Consider the following 18,931-nt stretch of genomic DNA (forward strand, 5'->3'; position numbering starts at 1 on the left):
CGGAGGAGCGGAGCCAATCACCGCGTCATGTGACGCTCCCTGCGGCCGCGCGCCGTCGCTTCCCCCAGTCCCTGGCGCGGTCACGTGACGGCAGTGTTTACATCCTCTCAGCTGTTGGGCCCCTCCCTCTGCCCGCGTCTCGCATCAACACAAACAGCCGGAGAGCGGCGGCGGCGGCTGGGTCCGGCTGGTTGCGCGGGGGCCGAGGGCCGGACAACCGGGGTGGGGGCTGCGACCGTCCCGGCTCGGCACCTGCCCCCACCCCCTCAGGAGCAGCGGGGACAGGCGCTTCCGCGCCACCAGGGTCCTTCCCCCCGTCCTCCCCCCCGCGCCTTGGGGCTTGCGGGCGCCGCGCAGGGTGAGTGGCTCGCTCGGGGCTGGGAGCAACCGTCGCCTGAGGGCTGGACGGGGAGGGGGGCGCAAGCTGTGAGGAGGCTACATTATTCCCCCCGCCCCCCTCCCGGCGAGCTTTGCTGGGGGTGACAAGGAGCGCCGCCCCCCCCGCAGGCTCGGTGCGGAGAGTAGCCAAAAATAAGCTGCGACTCCCGCCGCCAGCGAGGGCGCTGGAGGCCGCCCCGCCCCCGCCGCAGACGCGCAGTTCGCCTCTGTTTACACCTTGGCCCGGGTTTGGGCTGAGAACAATGCGCGGGGGAGGGGCGGGGGGGCTCGTTCCCGGCGCCACTCCCTTTGTTGGGGGCGCTGCTGCCCCTCTTGGCTGAAATGGAGGGAGATGGGGGGGCAAGGCCCGGGCTGGCATGGAGCTCGCCTGCCTGGCTGGGGGGTATCCAGCCTCAGAGCCAGGGGTCTGGCAGGGAGGATGCTTGCCAAGGCTAGAGCCAGACAGATTTGAACCCTTGGGCTCTGCTCTATCCAGTTCTGGGATCTCGGCTCTTGGGCTTTGCCCAGTTGAATCTGGAATGGATTTGGCCTTGAACAAGGGAAAAAAAAATAAATGCGCCTCGGCAGGCTGCGGAACTGGACCGCTGGTGGCGCTGCGGCGTGAAGCACGGGGGCTCCTTGTGTGCAGGGAGGCCCTTTTGCTGCTTCTCTCTGTGCGGCTCTGTTGCTGGCTGCAAACCTGGAGGAGGGGGGAAGTGGATATGAGTTGGAGCATTTCTGTGATGTGCAACTATCTGAGCCTGGCATCTGCTCTTCCTCTCTGTGGCTGTGGGGTTGAGGGGAAATAATCATCAGTCCTAGGGGGAGGGGGTGAAGAGAGATTTGGAAATTCAGAGAGAGCAATGTCTCGTGTGTATTTGCAGTGCCTGCTAGTGCCCCTGCAGTTCATATTGTCTCATGGATTAAGTTCTAGACTCGTCTCAGGTGAATTTCGGCCTTTTTAAAAAACTTTTCCTTTAACATGTATGACTTGCTGTTCGCATCGGTAAGCAGCCCTGACTGAGAAGTACAGTAGCAGCCGCAGATGATCATAGTAAACCAGCTGTCAGCACTTTTTCCTTGTCTATTATTTTCACTGTGGGCTGTTTTAAAAGCAGGGTTGTAAAGCCAAGTTCTTAAAGTTAAGGACTCTTGCATTTTATGAATGCTTATATAGCCATAACTCAGTCTCCTTCCCCCTCCACCCCACTTTAGGATTTTGCCATCTACATTTGAGTATGTGTTGTGTAGCCTTAACTCGACCTCCTTGTGCATCATAAGAAAGTAATGAAGCACCTTTTGTACAGGTCATACATAGACTGCTTCTGGGCATAAGTAGGGTAACCATATTAACTGTTGAGGAAATCTGGGATGGGGTGCCAGCATGTACACTCAGACCCGTCCCGTCCCCCCACTCCGACCCTCAAGGCTTTTGGGAGCAGCGTGGCAGGATGGAGCAGCCCACGGCCAGGGTTCATCCTCTTGTGCGCAGAGGCCGGACCTGACTGGGAGCAGTCCTTCTTCCCCCCGACACCATTAGTTGCCAAGGTCTGCTATATGCAGTCTGGGCCTTGGCTGTTGGTGCAGCAGTAGGACAACAAGCTGCTGGTGACAGGCAGCTATTCCAGCTCACCCTATGCAGGTGCCCAGCCCAGCCTCCCCTGCTCCACCCTGTCCTGGCTGATCCCCACCCCAGCAGGAGCTAGGCTGGGCACTAAAGGCAGCAGCAGCCTCTGCCTGTAGCAGCTAAATCTGGGACTTGTGCTTCAGTTTATGCCAATCAGCCAGGACTCTAGTTCCTACACAATCCAGGTCATATGGTAACTCTAGGCATAAGTGGGGATTGTGTAATAAAGTTGCTGGTGGGACCCTTGTGGTATATTGTAGAAGTTGGAATATATATATAGTGAACGTGGTGGTAGATTGACTGATGAGAGAGGATGATGTGGAGTTTGATAATTGAATGTTGCTTGACACCACTGCATTTTATCCTGTCATTGTCACTGAATTTCCAGTCTCCCTGTCTAGGTAATTCCAGTTCTTTCTTCTTTGTCAGACCTTTCTCTGCCCTTCTCAACATCAGTTCCCAACCCCCTGCTCCTTCCCAGCATTTTTTATCCCATTTCTTTTCCCTCTTGCCTTTCTCTAGCTTTATGTGCTAGTTTTTACCCATTCTTCTAGCTCTTTGCCAGACATGACATTTCTGTTCCTACTGATTCTAGTCTTGGTCTCCCTTTCAATCCAAGTGTTTTTTCTAGAGGTTCATCTATATATATTGGTCTATATTGGATCAGCACCAATAAAAGGAAGATTGTCATAATCAGTAATTGGATTTTTTTTTTTTGGTTGGTGTAGCTAATAATGTCAGTGATAAATGCCTGTGCATGCCTGCAGTTGCAGCATGCGTGCAGGAAGGAATGCTGCTGGACAGCTTGGAGAGCAGCATCTGGCCAGTAGTTCTGTGGGGGGGAGAAGGGGCATGGTGGGACAGATTGAGGCCCCCATGGTGAGGAAGACAGTGGGGCTGGGGCAGGTGCTGCCCAGCTGGAGCAGAGCACAGGATGGAGCTGTGGGAGGCTTGTCCCAGTGGTGGGGAAGGGAAGCGCTCTCCTGCCACTGTGCATACCTGTGGGGGAGGCAAGGGGCACATGTGCCCTCCCAGATCTGTGTGCAGCCTGCGGGCTCGGGGCCAGGAGCTGTGCTGTCCTTTTCCTGGTGTGGGGGCTATGCTCATGATGGGTGGGGTGGGCAGCAGGGCTGGGAGGGTGCACTATGGGGGATTTTGGGGTGGCTGTAGCACCCCCCCAGTGCCACTGCTCCCGCTTGCCCCGTGCGTAGCCCTAGCCCAGTCACCCTGCTGAGAAGAGGCTAGTGCAGCCCCTCGTCCTGAGCTCACAGCAGGCAGCTCACCCTTGCCCCACACACAAATCTGTGGGTGGCACATGCCCCCCATGCCTCCCCCAGTGGGTGCACATGGCAGTAGGGAAGCAGCCCACAGCTCTGTCTTGTGCCCTGCCCTGTCTTTTGCACCTGTCCCTGCTCCACTCCCACCCTCACCCTGGGACCCTTGATCTGCCCTCGCCCACAGACTTACTGGCCAGACGCTGGCCTTCAAGCTGCTGGGCTGCATGTCGGCAATCGGATCTGTATCAGCTGCTTAATTGGCTGTTGGTCTTGGCCAAAAAATCTTTATTGGTGCACCCCTAGTTCTTTCTTTTAGCTAGTCCCAATTTATGTCTCTTGTCCATCCCCCTCAAGACTCTGTCTGGTCTACTGCTTTCCCTTCCCCCGGTTGGGATTTTGTCATTTATATTTGAATCGGTGATGCCTGGAGGTAGAAGAAGGAACATCAATAGACAGGATTTGTGTTGTCAGTTTCAGTGGTGGATCCCACCTGGGTCCAGAGAAGCTATTACCAGGGAAATTGGACTTTGTTGTTGTAGTTCTGGATTGGGGCACGATCATTGTTCTGTGGGGTGATGAAAAACAAACAGGTTTCTACTGAGCTTTCGTGACCTGTGGAGTACACATCCCTTTCTAGTTGTGACCATTGCACCTTCTTCTGTCAGTGCCTGATGCGACTTTCATTAAACCTCTATTTGAGATCAGCAGATCTAGAGAATTGTCTTCTGATATACCTTCAATATTCATCTAATTTTGTTGTTCCTTCTGTCTTTTATCTTGTTGTGGTACTTTTCCTTCTTAGAAGCTTTACGAGTAATTTTCTCACTTTTTATAAGTATTTTATTGTGGTGGTAGTCATGTTCTGTTTACATTACAGTGAGTGGAGTATAAATACATCTGCTATTTCTGCAGGGCTTATGTGCATGTCAGTGAAAATTTGTGTATTTCTGGCTCTTCAGAGAAGTGCTGATATTTGCTGCGTTGTACGGGGAAATATAGTTGTTCTTTTGAGACTCTAAGAAGGGATACCTTTATCCCTGATGATATAGCGTGGGGCATTTTTTCATTGTGTTCATTGTACTGGGAGTCATCAGAAGCATTTGGAATAATAGTTTTAGGAGTAATGAAGGGTATTTTATCAGAAATCTGTATCTGAGAATTGCAGGGCTTCTGTTACAGAAATAGCAACAATATGTAAACTGGTAGTTTGAAGCATTGATGAGAGTACTTACAATTAATCTTCCTTTTAATAAAAGGAAAAGTATACATTGTGCAGTTTATAGAGATTAGCTGATTATTAAAGACGCAGATGATAGGTTTTATAGATGATAGGTTGGTTTGTTTAGGAATCACTCCATCTATAAAAGTTTCAGTGTGCATAGGTTAAAATGGGTTTACAAATAATCACTAGAATTTGGAAGCAGTATCTAGAAAAGTATTGTGGTGTCTGCCTTGCATACACTGTGTATGAAGGGGGGGTGCAAATTTTATATTTAGAAGTATCATGCCAAAACTGTGAACATTTTATTATACAAAACCATGTTGTACCTAATTGTGGACAGAGTGCAACTTTTGTAGCTTTCTCAAAACAGTTTTTAATACAAAATAAAAGGAAGGAGAAAGAAGAAACCTATATGTACACAGGAGTCTACAGTGCTAAAATAGTTTAGAGATGACATCAAGAGTCACCATGGTAACTTTCAAGCTGCATTCCGGTGTTCTTTTGGGTGGAGGAATTCTAGAATGGGGAGGTGACCTTGTGACAGGAATAAGCTTACTCCAGTTGGAAGTTGGCTTGTGACAGAAAATAATTGGGTTTGGCCTTTGGTTCAGAGGTCTTGAAAAACAAACAAACAAAAAAATGGAGATCTCTGTATTGCATTTCACCAAATGTAAAACTCCTGAAGGTGAAAACAGGGGTTGATGTATACATATTTGTTTGGGCTTTTTGACGGGGGGAGAGAGAGAGAGAGAGCTAGTTACACACACACACACACACACACACACACACACACACACACACACACACACACACACACACACACACACACACACACACACACACACACACACAAATAGAAGCTCCTAGGTAGATCATGTGGGTAAAATTTGAATATTTTTCCAGATCTATTTTTACGTGTGTGTGTTTGTTCTTCTTAATACTACATACTCTTATTTCCAAAGGGGCATGGTTGTTCCTGAGTGGTTTTTTTCACTTTTGGTTTATTTGCTTTGCTTTTGGAAGGCGGAAGGGTAAAGTTGTAGAGGTGCTGAAACATATCCTTGAAAAAAACTTAAAAAATAACACTTGTTAAAGATGGAACTAATACATAGGCAAGCTATCTTGACAGTAAACTGTCTCTTCATGTAAAGGTATCCAGCTAAAAGTTACAAGAATTAATGCAAAAGTATGTGAAAGTCATGGATATTGTTGTGTTCTGCTGTTTCTATAGACCAGGGTGGGCAGTTATTTCAGCTGGAGTGCCACTTAATGAGTTTTGGTGAGCTGTTGTGGGTCAGACACAGAATCTTTCAGAAAACATTTTAAATTTATAGATTAAAAAACAAATTGTATACTAAAATCAAACATCTATCTAACATATTTTAATGTTATTTTAAGAAATAATTTTTGTCCTGATGCATGTACTTTTTGAGTAGTGTATATAGGGCAATTGCATAGTCGATCAAAATAGTGTTACTCTTGTATATTGTGTGTGCAGGGAAGGGTGTGCATGTGTGTAGTGGGGCTGCCTGTGCACTAGGTGCTCCAAGATGGTGGGGAGGGGGGTGCACGTGCAGCAGAGCTTGCCCAGGTAATACAGTACAGGTGCAGTCTGCAACCACCCCCCCAACCTTTCCAGCCTGCGGCTGCCCCCTCAGTGCTCCACCTGGGGCAGCTGGCACCACACTCCTGCTTGCACTTGCTGGATGGTCCCGGCCTCAGCCCATGCACACAGCTTCCCAGCTGAGCTGCAACTGCCCAGGTACTACTTGGCTCCCCCTGCCTCCAGTGGCATGTCTTCCTGATGCCCCTGCTTCTGCTGTGCCACTCCCAGCAGGAGGAAGCTGCAGTTGGGTGACTCCTGCCCCAGTGTGTGGGGATCTAGCTTCGGCTACCTTCAACCCACTCGGCCCACCTGCAGGTGGCTGTTCATCGTGCCCGCTGGGTAGGGTGGTTGGGAGCACAGCACGGGCTGCCCCAGGTGGGAGCAGGTGGGCTTCGGCCCCATATGGAGCACTGCAGAAGGCAGCCATGGGGTGAATACAGTCAATTGGTGGGTGCCCGCCCACAGCAAGTCGGTGGCCTGGATGCGGCCTGCAGGCCATGTTTTGCCCATGCTTGCTTTAGATGTTAAGGTGGGAAGAGTTAAATTTCCTGCTTCCTTTAAAATCTTCAGGCCATTTTGAAAGCCCCAGCTCTTGTGCTTAAGTAACATTCGTCTGTAATAACACAGGTTTGCAAAAGTCTTTCAGAAGTAGCTATGACTAAGATATTTCTTAAAGATGCCTTTGGCTTGTAACTCAAAAATAAAAATTGAATCATGATTTTTTTCATTGAAGAATTCCACTATTCAGTTTCTGCTCTAAGGATCTTCAAAGTAACTAAAGCCAATAAGGCCAGTGAGTATTTTAGAAATGATTTTCAGAGAACAGATTCAGTTTCAGCCTGTTTGTTTGGTGCCGAGGTGTGGTGCTCTTAGAAGCATCTAAAATTTAACAGTGAAACACTTGTAAACTAGGCTAAAATTTTTGCTTATAGGTTCTACCAGCCTTCAGCCAAAACTGGTGTCTGGAGTCCTGCATTAAGTTTTGTAAGAAGTAACTGATTTCCCATGACTTGTTTTAGTATGACATTGATGGCAGTCTTTCAGAATTGTGTCCCAAATTATAAAATTGTGTCCCGCTATATTCTATAGCACTATTATTACTTTGCATAAACTTTAATGTCTAATATGAATATATTGTTATCTTTCCTAGCTCTTTCAGTTGAAGAAGGCTGCCTTCCTAGTTTTTATGAATTGCTGCAGTTGCCATCTACAATAATCTACCAACTGTATGTGTCTGTCAGAAAAATCCATCCTGATAATTCTTGCCAGTGCAATTAGCCAGAGACCTGGCAGTAAATAAGAGTACTGGATAATATGCTGTTGGTGGGACGGGGGGACTTGGTATGGCCAAAGGCGAGACAAGCTAACCCAAATAGGGTTATTTTTAACTCTTGTTTTGAAATCTAAAGTTGTGGTAGCAACTACATTCAAATCCAGGCTCTTATTTGAGAAATTTTGGTGGATAATACATAGTAATACTCCATTATAAATAGAGTAAATTATATTTATATTCACTGTAAATCTAGTAAATTATATGCTATTGTATTTAATTTAAAATCTGTTCTAGGCTGTAAGACATACCATTTTTCATTGGTTCTAATTTCTTCTTGCGCTAAAGGGAACTTGTCTAATGTGAAGCCTTCTGTTTCAAGGTGTGTATCATTTAGAGCCCTAATTATATGTATGTCATAATATATCATAATATTTAGTAATAATTTTTATATATATATATATTTTAAATATAATATTTTAAAAAGCTACCTTTCTAAAACTGATTGTGTTAGATGTCAACACATAGCTCTCATAGCTGTGAAATTACTATCGTATTGTTAGTTACCTCAGGTACTCGGTTTCATCCAGTAAGTGAAATGTATGTGGGCTGTGTCATAAGTGAAAGGGTGTTTTGTCCTCAGATAAAGGTCTTGGAAATGGTAACACTGCGAGACGGTTTAAGATTTTTTTGGTCCTGTTAGAAATACTGCTCCAGACAACATCAACAATCTTAAGACTTCCTTGTGATGTACTTTCACAGGGCATCCTTCTGAGACCAATTCATATTTTACCAAGTATATTTCTTAACTGAAAAACAGTAAAGAACTGGGAATGTTGTTGTTCAACTCAGTTTGTGCACCTCACTGTCCTTCACAAGTAGAGGTAAGTGTTGTTCATGGTGTTTATTTAAGGTAGCTAGGAATCTTTACAAATTCATAAGCACAGATTATCAGTATGGCAGACAGGATGTAATCTTTTGTAAAGTACTACTTCACGTAAAATCTTTATGTGGTCCTGATTCTGATAATCCATGTAATCAAGCATACTGCATATATTTCTCCGTAATACCGGTTTGGCTTTGACAGAGTTTTTACTCCAGTTAACTTCTTTATACAGATTAAGATGTACATTTTTTTTTTTTTCCTGCCCTTTGCATTTTTGGGTCTGTAGTTGTTGACATATTTCCCCTCCCCGCACCCTTGGCATCTTCCTCCTCAGGGTGCTCAATGAGCTTGCTATGTTTCTGTGGAGAGGAAGTGAATGCCCAGGCATGCAGTCTCACTCTTATTTTCTGCATGTGTTTGGAGAGCCATGCATGGGTGAAGCCACTGCTCACTTGTAACCAGCTCCCAAAGGCCATGTGTTTGATGCCTTTGACTTAATGCAGCCAGTCTTTATGAACACAGCCCTCATTTGCCCCCTTACTACTACTAATATTCATGGCCAAAGAGGCTCTGTAGCCCCAGATCTGTGGTAGGCTTGCCCCTACTAGCCCCTGCCTTGAAATTCCCTAGCCTGCCAGGAGCCTCTACATGCTGCATGTTTGTTCCTGACCTAATGCAACCAGCCTTTGTGAAGCAAAATCCAGGACACTTCATAAATCCAAATCTCATTACAGACTTCTGGAAATAATAAAGCTACTTTAACATAGAGTTGTGCAAAGCCTTTGCTCTGCTAAGTTTGACTAAGTACACTAGGCAACACAGTGTGCATACTAATATGCCTAGTGCTGAGCATACTAGGCATACCAGGGTGCTATCTGGTATCCCATGATGTTCTTGCGACAAAATTGGAAGACTGTCTCGCAGTTAAGTCCACAGTCATGTGGGTAGGAAGCTGGCTGTGGGGCAGGACCCAGAGAGTTGTAATGAACAGATCCATGTCATCTTGGTGGGAAGTGGCCAGTGGTGTCCCACAGGGGTTGGTGCTTGGCCCAGTGCTATTCAGCATTTTCATCAATGATTTGGATGTGGGGGTGAAGAACTTACTGCCCAGGTTCACGGACAGCACCAAGTTATGGGGAAGTGTGGTCACACTTGAGGATAGGCTGCAGATACAGGCGGACCTAGACAGGCTAACAAGTTGGGTGGACTGGAACCAGATGAAGTTCACCGTTGAGAAATGTAAAGTGCTGCATCTGGGGACGAACAGTCCCCTGCACACCTACAGGCTTGGCAAAGCCAACCTGACCTACACTACGAACGAAAGGGACTTTGGGGTAATAATCAACCACAGTATGAACATGAGCAGGCAGTGCGATGTTGTAGCCATCAGGGCCAACAATACCTTGGCATTCATCAATTGATGCATCTCCAGCAAAACTAAAGAAGTGATTCTCCCATTCTACTTGGCATTGGCGAGACTGCAGCTGGAGTACTGCGTCCAGTTCTGTGTGCCGCACTTTAGTAAGGGCGTGGTAAAGCTTGAGAGAGTCCAGAGAATGGCCAGGACTAGAAAAAGGCCAATGTGGTCCCCATTTTCATAAAAGGAGGACCCAGGTAGCTATAGGCCCATTAGTGTTATCTTGGTCCTGGGGAAGCTTTTTGAGAGAATTATCCAGGAGAACATCTGCAAGGGACCAGCAGGGGAGATGATGCTCAGGGGCAACTAACATGGGTTCATTAGAGGCAGGTCCTGTCAGACTAACCTGGTTGCCTTTTACAATCAGGTCACAAAATCCTTGGATGCAGGTGTCATGGTGGACGTAGTCTTTCTGGACTTCAGAAAGGCCTTTGACACTGTCTCTCACCCCATTCTCATTAAAAAAAAAACAACTAGGCGACTGTGGCATTAATGCCTACACAGTCAGATGGGTTGCAAATTGGCTAGAGGGCCGCACCCAGAGAGTGGTGGTGGATGGGACATTTTCAACCTGGAGGGATGTGGGCAGTGGAGTCCCCCAGGGCTTGGTCCTCGGGCTCGTACTGTTCAACATCTTTATCAGTGACTTGGACGAGGGGGTGAAAAGCACCTTGTTCAGATTCGTGGATGACACTAAGATGTGGGGAGAGGTGGGCACGCTAGAAGGGAGGGACAGGCTACAACTAGATCTGGACAGGTTACAGGGGTGGGCAGATGAGAATAGGATGAGATTCAATACTGACAAGTGCAGTACCATACACTTGGGCTGTAAGAACCAGCAGCATACCTATAGGCTGGGTAATTCCCTTCTCATCAGCACAGAGCCAGAAAGGGATCTTGGAGTCATTATCGATTCCAAGATTAACATGGGCTGCCAATGTGAGGATGCAGTCAGTAGGGCTAACCACACCTTGTCATGCATCCACAGATGCATCACGAGCAGGTCCAGGGAGGTGATCCTCCCCCTCTACGCGACATTGATCAGGCTGCGGTTGGAGTACTGCATCCAGTTCTGGGCACCACACTTCAGAAGGGATGTGGCCAGCATTGAGAGGGTCCAGAGGAGGGCCACCCGCGTGATCAGGGGGCAGCAGGGCAGGCCCTACGAGGAGAGGCTATGGGACCTGAACCTGTTCAGCCTCCGCAAGAGAAGGCTGAGCGGGGATCTGGTGGCTTTCTATAAACTAACCAGGGGGGACCAGCAGGGAATGGGAGAGGCCCTGTTCCTCCGAGCACTACCCAGAGCAACTAGGAATAACGGCCACAAGTTGATCGAGAGTAGGTTTAGGCTAAACATCAGGAGGCACTACTTCACAGTTGGGGCAGCTAGGATCTGGAACCAACTTCCAAGGGAAGTGGTGCTTGCTCCTACCTTGGGGCTCTTCAAAAGGAAGCTAGATAATCACCTTGCCAGGGTCATTTGACCCCAGCATTCTTTCCTGCCCGTGGCAGGGGGTCGGACTTGATGATCTGCTCAGGTCCTTCCTGACCCTATCAGCTGTGAAACCTGTATGATCAGAGACTTGCACGGCAAGCCGTAGAAAGAAAGCCTGAGGGATCTTGGACTCTTCAGCCTGAAAGAACAGAAGGCTGAGAGGGGACTTGGTAGCAGTGTACCACTACATCAGAGGCGTATATCAAGGGCTCGGTGAACAACTGTTCACCAGGGCACCCTTGGGGGGAAAAACCTGGGGTAATGGCCACAAACTCCTGGAAGACCATTTCAGGCTCAACATTAGGAAAAACTACATCACAACTAGGGTGTCCAGACTGTGGAATAAGCTTCCTCCAGAGGTGGTGCAATCACCTACCCTGGAAATCTTCAAGAGAAGACTGGACAAGCACCTTGCCGGGTTCACCTGACCCCAGTTGTCTTTCCTGCTTGGTGCAGGGGGCTGGACCTGAAGATCTTTTGAGGTCCCTTCCAGCCTTACAATCTCTAAATCTATATTGCCTTCTACCTCCTAAGCAACACTTATATTCCTACCTCCTTTCTTCAAGCCTTTGCTATTCCACAGGCATTAAATCCCTGTGAGCAGCAGGAAGTTCTGATTGTTTTAACTTCCTACTCAGTCCCAGGCCAGTGGCATATCTTCCATCTTAAAATAAATAAATAAACATGTAGCTATCTTGGTTGGGGGCAGGTAGTTTCAATTGCTTCAGAGCAGCTGAGTTATCATAAACCCTTTCCTTTATGGGAAGGCTTTGTGCATGGGAGGAGATTGAGGTTAAATAAATTGTCCATTTAAGCCACGTGTGATGGACTGAATGCTGAACTCCACTTTTGGAGAGTATTTGAGGCCATTGGGATTAAAATTCAGAGTGGCTTGCTGCAGTAGCATAATGAGGGGTAAACAAGACTAGCCTAGGGCACTTGTTTAGAGGGGGCATCCTAAGGGCTACCTCCTTGTGGAGTCTGCAATGCAGCAGCAACAGCTGGTGGTGGTAGTAGTGGCAGCCACTTACAAGTGCAGCAGTAGGCAATGTTTTTTGGCCGGAGTGCCGAAAAGAAAGACAATGCCTGCCTTGGAAGGTGCCAGAATGCCAGCATGCCAGAAAAACAAAATGAGGGCAGGGGGTACATGGCAGGATGCACTGCATATTAGTATAGTTAATAATCATATATGTTGCCCTTCTTTTACAATAAATACCAGATTGTCTAAAAATTGTAAACCTGATGACAATAAATAAAACTTGATACTTCCTTTTGATCTTGTGTATTTGTTTTGTGCGGGGCCCCTTTGCCCCCTCAGCCCAGGCTCTGTGCCCATCAGCAGCTACCCAGAATTGGGGCCGGCTGCAGCCAGGAGACTGCAAACAGCTGCTGCTTCCATGTCCCTGCCCCTGCTGCCTCCCAGCCCTGGGCTCCGGGGCGGTAGCAGATACCAGCAATGCTCCCCATCACTTCTGCAGAGCAGTGTGTAGACCCTGGTGCAACAGGGCACAGTGTGGGGTGCAGAAAGCCAAGCTCCCTGCTGCCCTGGCTACACTTCCCCTGCAGGCGGGGGCAGCAGCGAGGGGCACAACCCTGCGTGCTGCCTACACTGCTCCCAGGCACACGGGAAGAGCAGTGTGGAGCTTGCAGCAGCAGGCAGCTTCCCTGTGTGCTCCACCATATTCTGCCACTATGGGTCACACATGCTACACTCCAGAGGGCAGCAGGGCCGGGAGCACAGCCTGTGCAACCAAGAGTGGCAGAGGTGCCCAGGGCTAGGGCCGGGAGGCAGCTGGAGCCGGGGCCGGGATGCAGCATCTGTTTGCAGTCTCCCAGCTGCAGCTGGCCTAGGTTCTGGGTAGCTGTTGATAGCCACAGAGCACAGACTGCTTGCAGCAGGTCTTCCATCCTCCCAGCCAGCTGCTGGGAGCAGCCTGGGCTCCGTGATTATCAGCAGCTTCCCAGAACCTGAGCCGGCTGCAACTGGGAGGCAGCAAACAGCTGCTGCCTTCCCACCCTGGCTCCGGCTGTCTCCAGGCTCCAGAAAGGCAGCAGGTGCCAGCTCTGCACCTGTTCAGGCTGGGGCGGGGAGGCAGCAGCTGTTTGTACTGGTTGCAGCCGGCCTGGCTCCTGGGTAGCTGCTGATAGCCACGGAGCCCAGGCTGCTCCCAGCTGGGCTTGCAGCCTCCCAGCCACCTGTTGGGAGCAGCCCAGGCTCCTGGCTGGCAGCAGCTACCCAGAGCCGGGGCCAGCTACAGCCAGGAGGATGCAAACAGCTGCTGCCTCCCCACCCTGGCCCCAATGCGTGCCGAGGAAAATGGTCTCACATGCCATGCTCAGCATGGGTGCCGGGGGTTGCCAACCCCGGGCTAGTGCTTAGCACTTCCTCTGTTTCTCCCTCCACCCCTTCATTATTGGGCAGCTCTGCCCAGGGTGCTAAAATTCCTAGTTAGATGTCTGATTTACTCCATTATTCCTAACAGGAATCTTATTTTATTGGAGAAAATTTCAGTATACTGAAAAACTTTATGATGGCATTCCTTTCAAGTCTACAAAGAACACAAGTGAAATTTATTAATTTCAATCCTCCACTGAAACCCCAGTATGAATTACTTTGTCCTCGCCATTCTTGTTCAAGACCTCAGTATTCAGCACTGGAGAATTTGCAGGACTGCTTATTCACCAGTCCTTACGTTTAGTATCAGACATTCCTGTTTCATTCTTTGCTATAAACAGGTTTTTTCAAAATGTGTCATTTAATTTATTTTGGGAGATTGTTTGGTCACCTTTTCCATAGTCTAGCCTTTCTGAGATTGATAATATTAAACATAATAAGACTAAAGTTAGAAGACTCAGACATTTTCTTTTATCTTCTTGGGTTTTTTTTTTTTTCTTTAATAGAGCATCTCAGACACTATAAACATAATTCCTCATCATTTTCCTGTTGTGACAATTTGCTAGATGAGTAGTATTTTCCTCTTTTGTAAGCATACCAGCTGAAGCATGAGTATTAACTCATGAAAAACACTTGTGGCTGGTGATACCATGAATGGATCATAGATTTGGGGTCATGTATACCTTCTCATCTAAAAGAGACAAAAATAGATGAGGAATATATTTTGAATGCTAAAGAAAATGTAATAACTTTACAAGATATCAGCTATAAAATTCTTCATTTCATTCAAAGGCAGGAGGAAGAAGGAGAATGAAGAGGCCAGCTAGGCCTGGTTTCTGTGTTGGATTTTCCTTTTCCTTTTTTAGTAAAGTACACTTTTAATTACCTTGCTTAGAAAGAGAAACAGAGGGAGAGCAATTTAGGGCAACTTTCTGGAAAGTTTAATGTAAATCCAAGTTGAAAGTTTAGTACAGAAACACAAAACTATTGGACTTTTGGGTGTCGTTAGCATGCAGAGTCACTTGCACAATATACTGGTGGGTCTGATGCATGAACCTGAGAGAAGATGTTTTCTGTAGAAATGAATAAAATGTGCTAATTAATAAGCCTTTATATAAAGAGGTAATGAAACTAGTTTAATTTTAGTAAAATTAAAGACTGTTCCGTTTTAATATATAAAGATAACTCCTCTTTTTTTAATGTATAAAGACAATTATTTGTGGTTTTTTCTTTTTTCCCCTCTTCTTTTTTAATATTGACAGTGACAGGGTTGTGAATTATTGTTCACTTTTCTTTTATTGAGGTGCATGTTTTGAGTTCTGAATACTTTGATCGAAAGGATGAAATTGGTTTATTGAAAATTAATTAAACCTTCAGGTACTTCATTAATAGGTTTATTAATAGGTATTAATAGATTGACTAATAGTGTGACTAAGCATCCCTCATAACTGTATATGTTGCCATTCAATTTGCAGTTTCCCCATATAGATAAGACAAGACATTTTGCCATAATAAAACAGGGGTATGTATGACTCTCATATAAATTACAGCCCTTCCCCTTGGTCATAAGAACAGTTTTCTTTGTATAGGTCACTTTAAAAAGGACAGTCTAGACTAGTGTTGCCAGGGAGGGAAATGAAAAGTAATCTAAAAGACCAACTATATTTAAAATATTATCTAGAAGTGAAAAGAGAACATTTACAAATAAGGAATGGCAGGACAGACCAAGTAGAAGACAACCTCTGGAGAGGTTTATTAAAATGTTAATAATAAGCAAAGGCAGCACATCCAGGTACATTTTCCATGACTCCTAAGGCATGTTCAGTGAGCAGAGAGAAGGGTTAGTGGTATTTAAGGAGTCAAATAGATTTTAAGGAAACGTTTAAAATATAAGTAGATTTAGATGAGATTCCTTAGGTTTGGAACTGACCAAGGTAACTATGTTTTGGAAGGGAAGAGTTAGTGGGTGTTTAAAAAAAAAAAAAAAAAAAAAAATTGTACTCTGCATACATGTTTATTAACCCATCAGTTATGAGCGAGGTAATCCATTTCAGATTAGAGCCAAATTTAAAAAGGATTTGCCTTAGCTGTAAATGCTCAAATGGAGACTATGTATATGATTACTTGTACATATAAATAATACAGTATTTACATGAATACAAGGTGGGGGTGTTTTTCCCTCAACCAACAAAGTGGAAGAAAAAATGGTCTTTGCCTTACAAGTGCATATAAAGAAACCTCATTTAAATGCATTGTCTATTGTTAAAATGCTGTCAAAAGCAACCTGTGTTTAGTAATGGAAACTATTAAGTTAATTAAAATGCAGCCAACACTTGGCATTAGGGTACACTGATAGAAATTTTGGGGGCTGATACAGATAGCTGACTTTTAAGGGGGCATATCGGCCAGTCCCAATCCGATTGCTGATACGCAGCCTGGCATCGTGGAGAGCTGTGTGCAGCTGGTAAGTCTGTTGTGGTGGAAGGGGAGCAGAGAGGAAAGGGACGTGGGAGGGCAGATCAAGGCCCCCTGCGGTGAGGGAGGAAGAGGCTGGGGCTGGGGCAGGCACTGTTCAGCCGGGACAGGACGGAGCTGCAACTTGTCCAGGGATGTTGCGGGGGTGGGGGCGAGGAGAGGTGGCTCCCACTACTGTGCACACCCTGGGAGGGTATGGGAGGCGTGTGCGCCTGGATCTGCCCGATGGGCGGAGGGAGAGGGCTATAGGGGGGCTGCAGCCATCCCAAAATTTGCCTTAGTCCTCCCCACCCCCCCCGGTGCCACCTCCTACTCTGCCCTGAGCTCAGCCCGGCCCAGTCCCTGCTGAGAGAAGCCTGGCACAGCCTGCCCTGCCCCGCACAGATCCAGGGGTACATGGCCTCCTGGGGTGCACACAACAGCCGGAGTTGCCCCACTCCCTCCCTGTGCTCTCCAGGAGAACCGCATCTCCATCCCACGCCCTGGCCTGCCCCTTCCCCTAACCCACTTCTCTTTCACCACAGGGGCCTTGATCTGCCCCTACATGCCCCTTCCCTCCCCGCCTCTCGTTCCACCACAACAGACTTACCAGCTGCACACAGCTCTCCAAGCTGCCTGCCGGGCTGTGCTCCTTGCCATCTATGTGCTGCGCTGCGGCTGTTCACATGCATGGGCCAGTTATCAGCCACATCAGGCCGATTTCCGATGCAGTCACTTTTCTTTATATCAGTGCCGATCCAATATCGCACTGATGTATTGGTGCACCTCTACTGGGCATGGCTATAAAACGGATAGTACACACTGGGCAAACATACTTATGGGAGCCTACCACAGGGAGAGGTTAGTGTAGCCCACTTGAATAAGGTATATTGTATTGTCCATTGTGTTTCAGCTCCAAATATTTTTTCAAATCATGGCGAGCCACTACGTTGAATATATTTCAACTTCCTCTTCACTCCCAGAGCTGAGCTGTGTCTTTCGTTCCCATTTCCGATGAATCCTATTTCTTCAGGACTCATGACGAGAACATCCAGTTTCAGTCATGAGTGGGAGGCTAATTAGCGCTTGACTCCTTTGTGGGGGTGTATTTGGAGTACACCCACATACTGAGCAGTGGTGAGCTATGGGGTCACCATGGCTTGAAATGCTGCAGTGTCTGCTAGAGCCCAGCCCAATGAACTATATGGTAAATCATGAGCCTTTTCGCTTTGGACTAATATCATATAAAGTTTGTACTCTTATCTAAGGAGACATAAAAGTGCTGCTTAAAATTGTTTGTGGAGTACCTGTGCCAAAACTTGCATCAGTTTTAATGAAAAAAAAAAAAAGATAAAATGTGTCAATTTATGCAGCAGAGTTTTAAATTTTTTCTTCTCATTTCCATGTGTTTAGGGAGAGCTGTGGGAGCAGGGGCTTCAGGGAAAAGAAGTTGGGGGATGGGAGGAGGGCAGAAGGCAAAGAGGCTACCTGACCCTGCCCACATTTGTTTTCCCTGCTGTAGCAGTGAGAGGGGGACAAATTCAAGGCAAACCTCCAACGATTAGATTCTATACCTGGAAAATTATAACATTTATACATTTTCCATATGTAAAATTTAATTATTGGGGGGGCATTTTGTATGTTTGTAAATATGGTATGTGCCTGTATAAAACCCTATTTGTGCATGCAGTTAGCTTACATATGCATATCTAGTTATTGCATACTTTGATGATAGTATATAACTGGAGACTGTATTTTAAAGTTTCAATCTTAGCACTTTATTTGTAAAACAGACCACGTGACCAAGACCAGTTGGCTGCAAAAAAGTACAATTTAAAGTGAAATCTTTTCAAAAGCTACATTTTCCCCCTACAGAACGAATAGTCAGTATGTGATTAATTAAATCCTCTTATGCGTCTGACCATACTTTTTCTGGAGTCATATGCGCTTTCACTTGTAGGATCTGTGTTTTTTTCTTTGTGGGACCTTCACATGATGGCATCTGGGGAGAGGAAAAATAAGGAACTGTTTCTAAGACCAAAAACTGGCAATGGAACAGAAGGGCAGGTGGTATAACTGAAAATACTTTGACCCCCTTTGAAATTTGATTCATTGTGGTTGTAGTCTCTGCTAAACATCTGAGTTGCATAACAGTTGCTGTTTGTTGTTGCCTCTTTTATAAGTGTAAAGGGGGGAAAATAAATGCCCCTACGATATGCCAAAAGAGATGTGGCTTAATGTGTTGTGTACCTTTTTGTAATCCAGTGACTGTTTATTTTTCTTTTAATCTGTTGATGAGCCTTGGAAACGGAACTGATTTTTCAAGTTCTCATTTTTAAGCAAATGAGTTCAGCGCTTTATTTTGACAAATGTGGTATCTTACACATAAGGCTGTTGTGGGTTGTGTATATGTTTAGAAATTGCTGCATCTTTTTACTTGTGATTTAGTTTTTTGTTCTTCGGTTGCTTTGACACCCTGTAATCAAGAAAAAGTATTTATAAATGTTTTGAACCCAAGTTTTGAGAATTTTGAAGGAGACTTTTGGGGAGGATGCCCTATTTTATATTTATATGGCAAATGGAGTAAGGAAAGTTTGAGTTGTTTTTATAAGGTGTGATACTTTCCCTGTTAGTAGACAAATGTTTCAAGTTCTACCACAGTAGCAACCCTGGAAATGTGGTGACTTCACAATCATATGGCAAAGAGCTAGTGGTAGGTGGGCCCCTCTGTCTTTTTTTCTTTGCAGAGGCATTATTTGAAGCAATCATACTATGAAATGCACTTGAGTCCCTTTGGCTAAATTTTAGATGTACGTCTCTTTTCTCTTTAAATTTACAAGTGACAGGGAACATAGTCACAAAATAAATGGATTTACACCTACTTTAAACCTGAAAGCCACAACC

General features: G+C 46.2%; 1 protein-coding gene across 6 annotated transcripts in view; it reads left to right on the plus strand.

Annotated features, from left to right (window-relative positions):
- The first annotated feature begins 79 nt into the window (after positions 1 to 79).
- PCMTD1 (protein-L-isoaspartate (D-aspartate) O-methyltransferase domain containing 1) overlaps positions 80 to 18,931 on the plus strand; it is an 86,421-nt gene continuing 67,569 nt past the window's right edge. For 4 of the 6 annotated variants that reach the window (XM_025214780.1, XM_025214782.1, XM_025214781.1 and 1 more), the window contains exon 1: positions 80 to 358. The gene's annotated coding sequence lies outside the window, so the exon portion shown is untranslated. The remainder of the gene's footprint in view (positions 359 to 18,931) is intronic. The other 2 variants (XM_014524384.2, XM_025214785.1) reach the window with 1 other exon arrangement.

The sequence above is a fragment of the Alligator sinensis genome, unplaced genomic scaffold, assembly GCF_000455745.1.
Source record: "Alligator sinensis unplaced genomic scaffold, ASM45574v1 scaffold1007_1, whole genome shotgun sequence".
In the NCBI taxonomy this organism is placed as follows: Eukaryota; Metazoa; Chordata; order Crocodylia; family Alligatoridae; genus Alligator; species Alligator sinensis.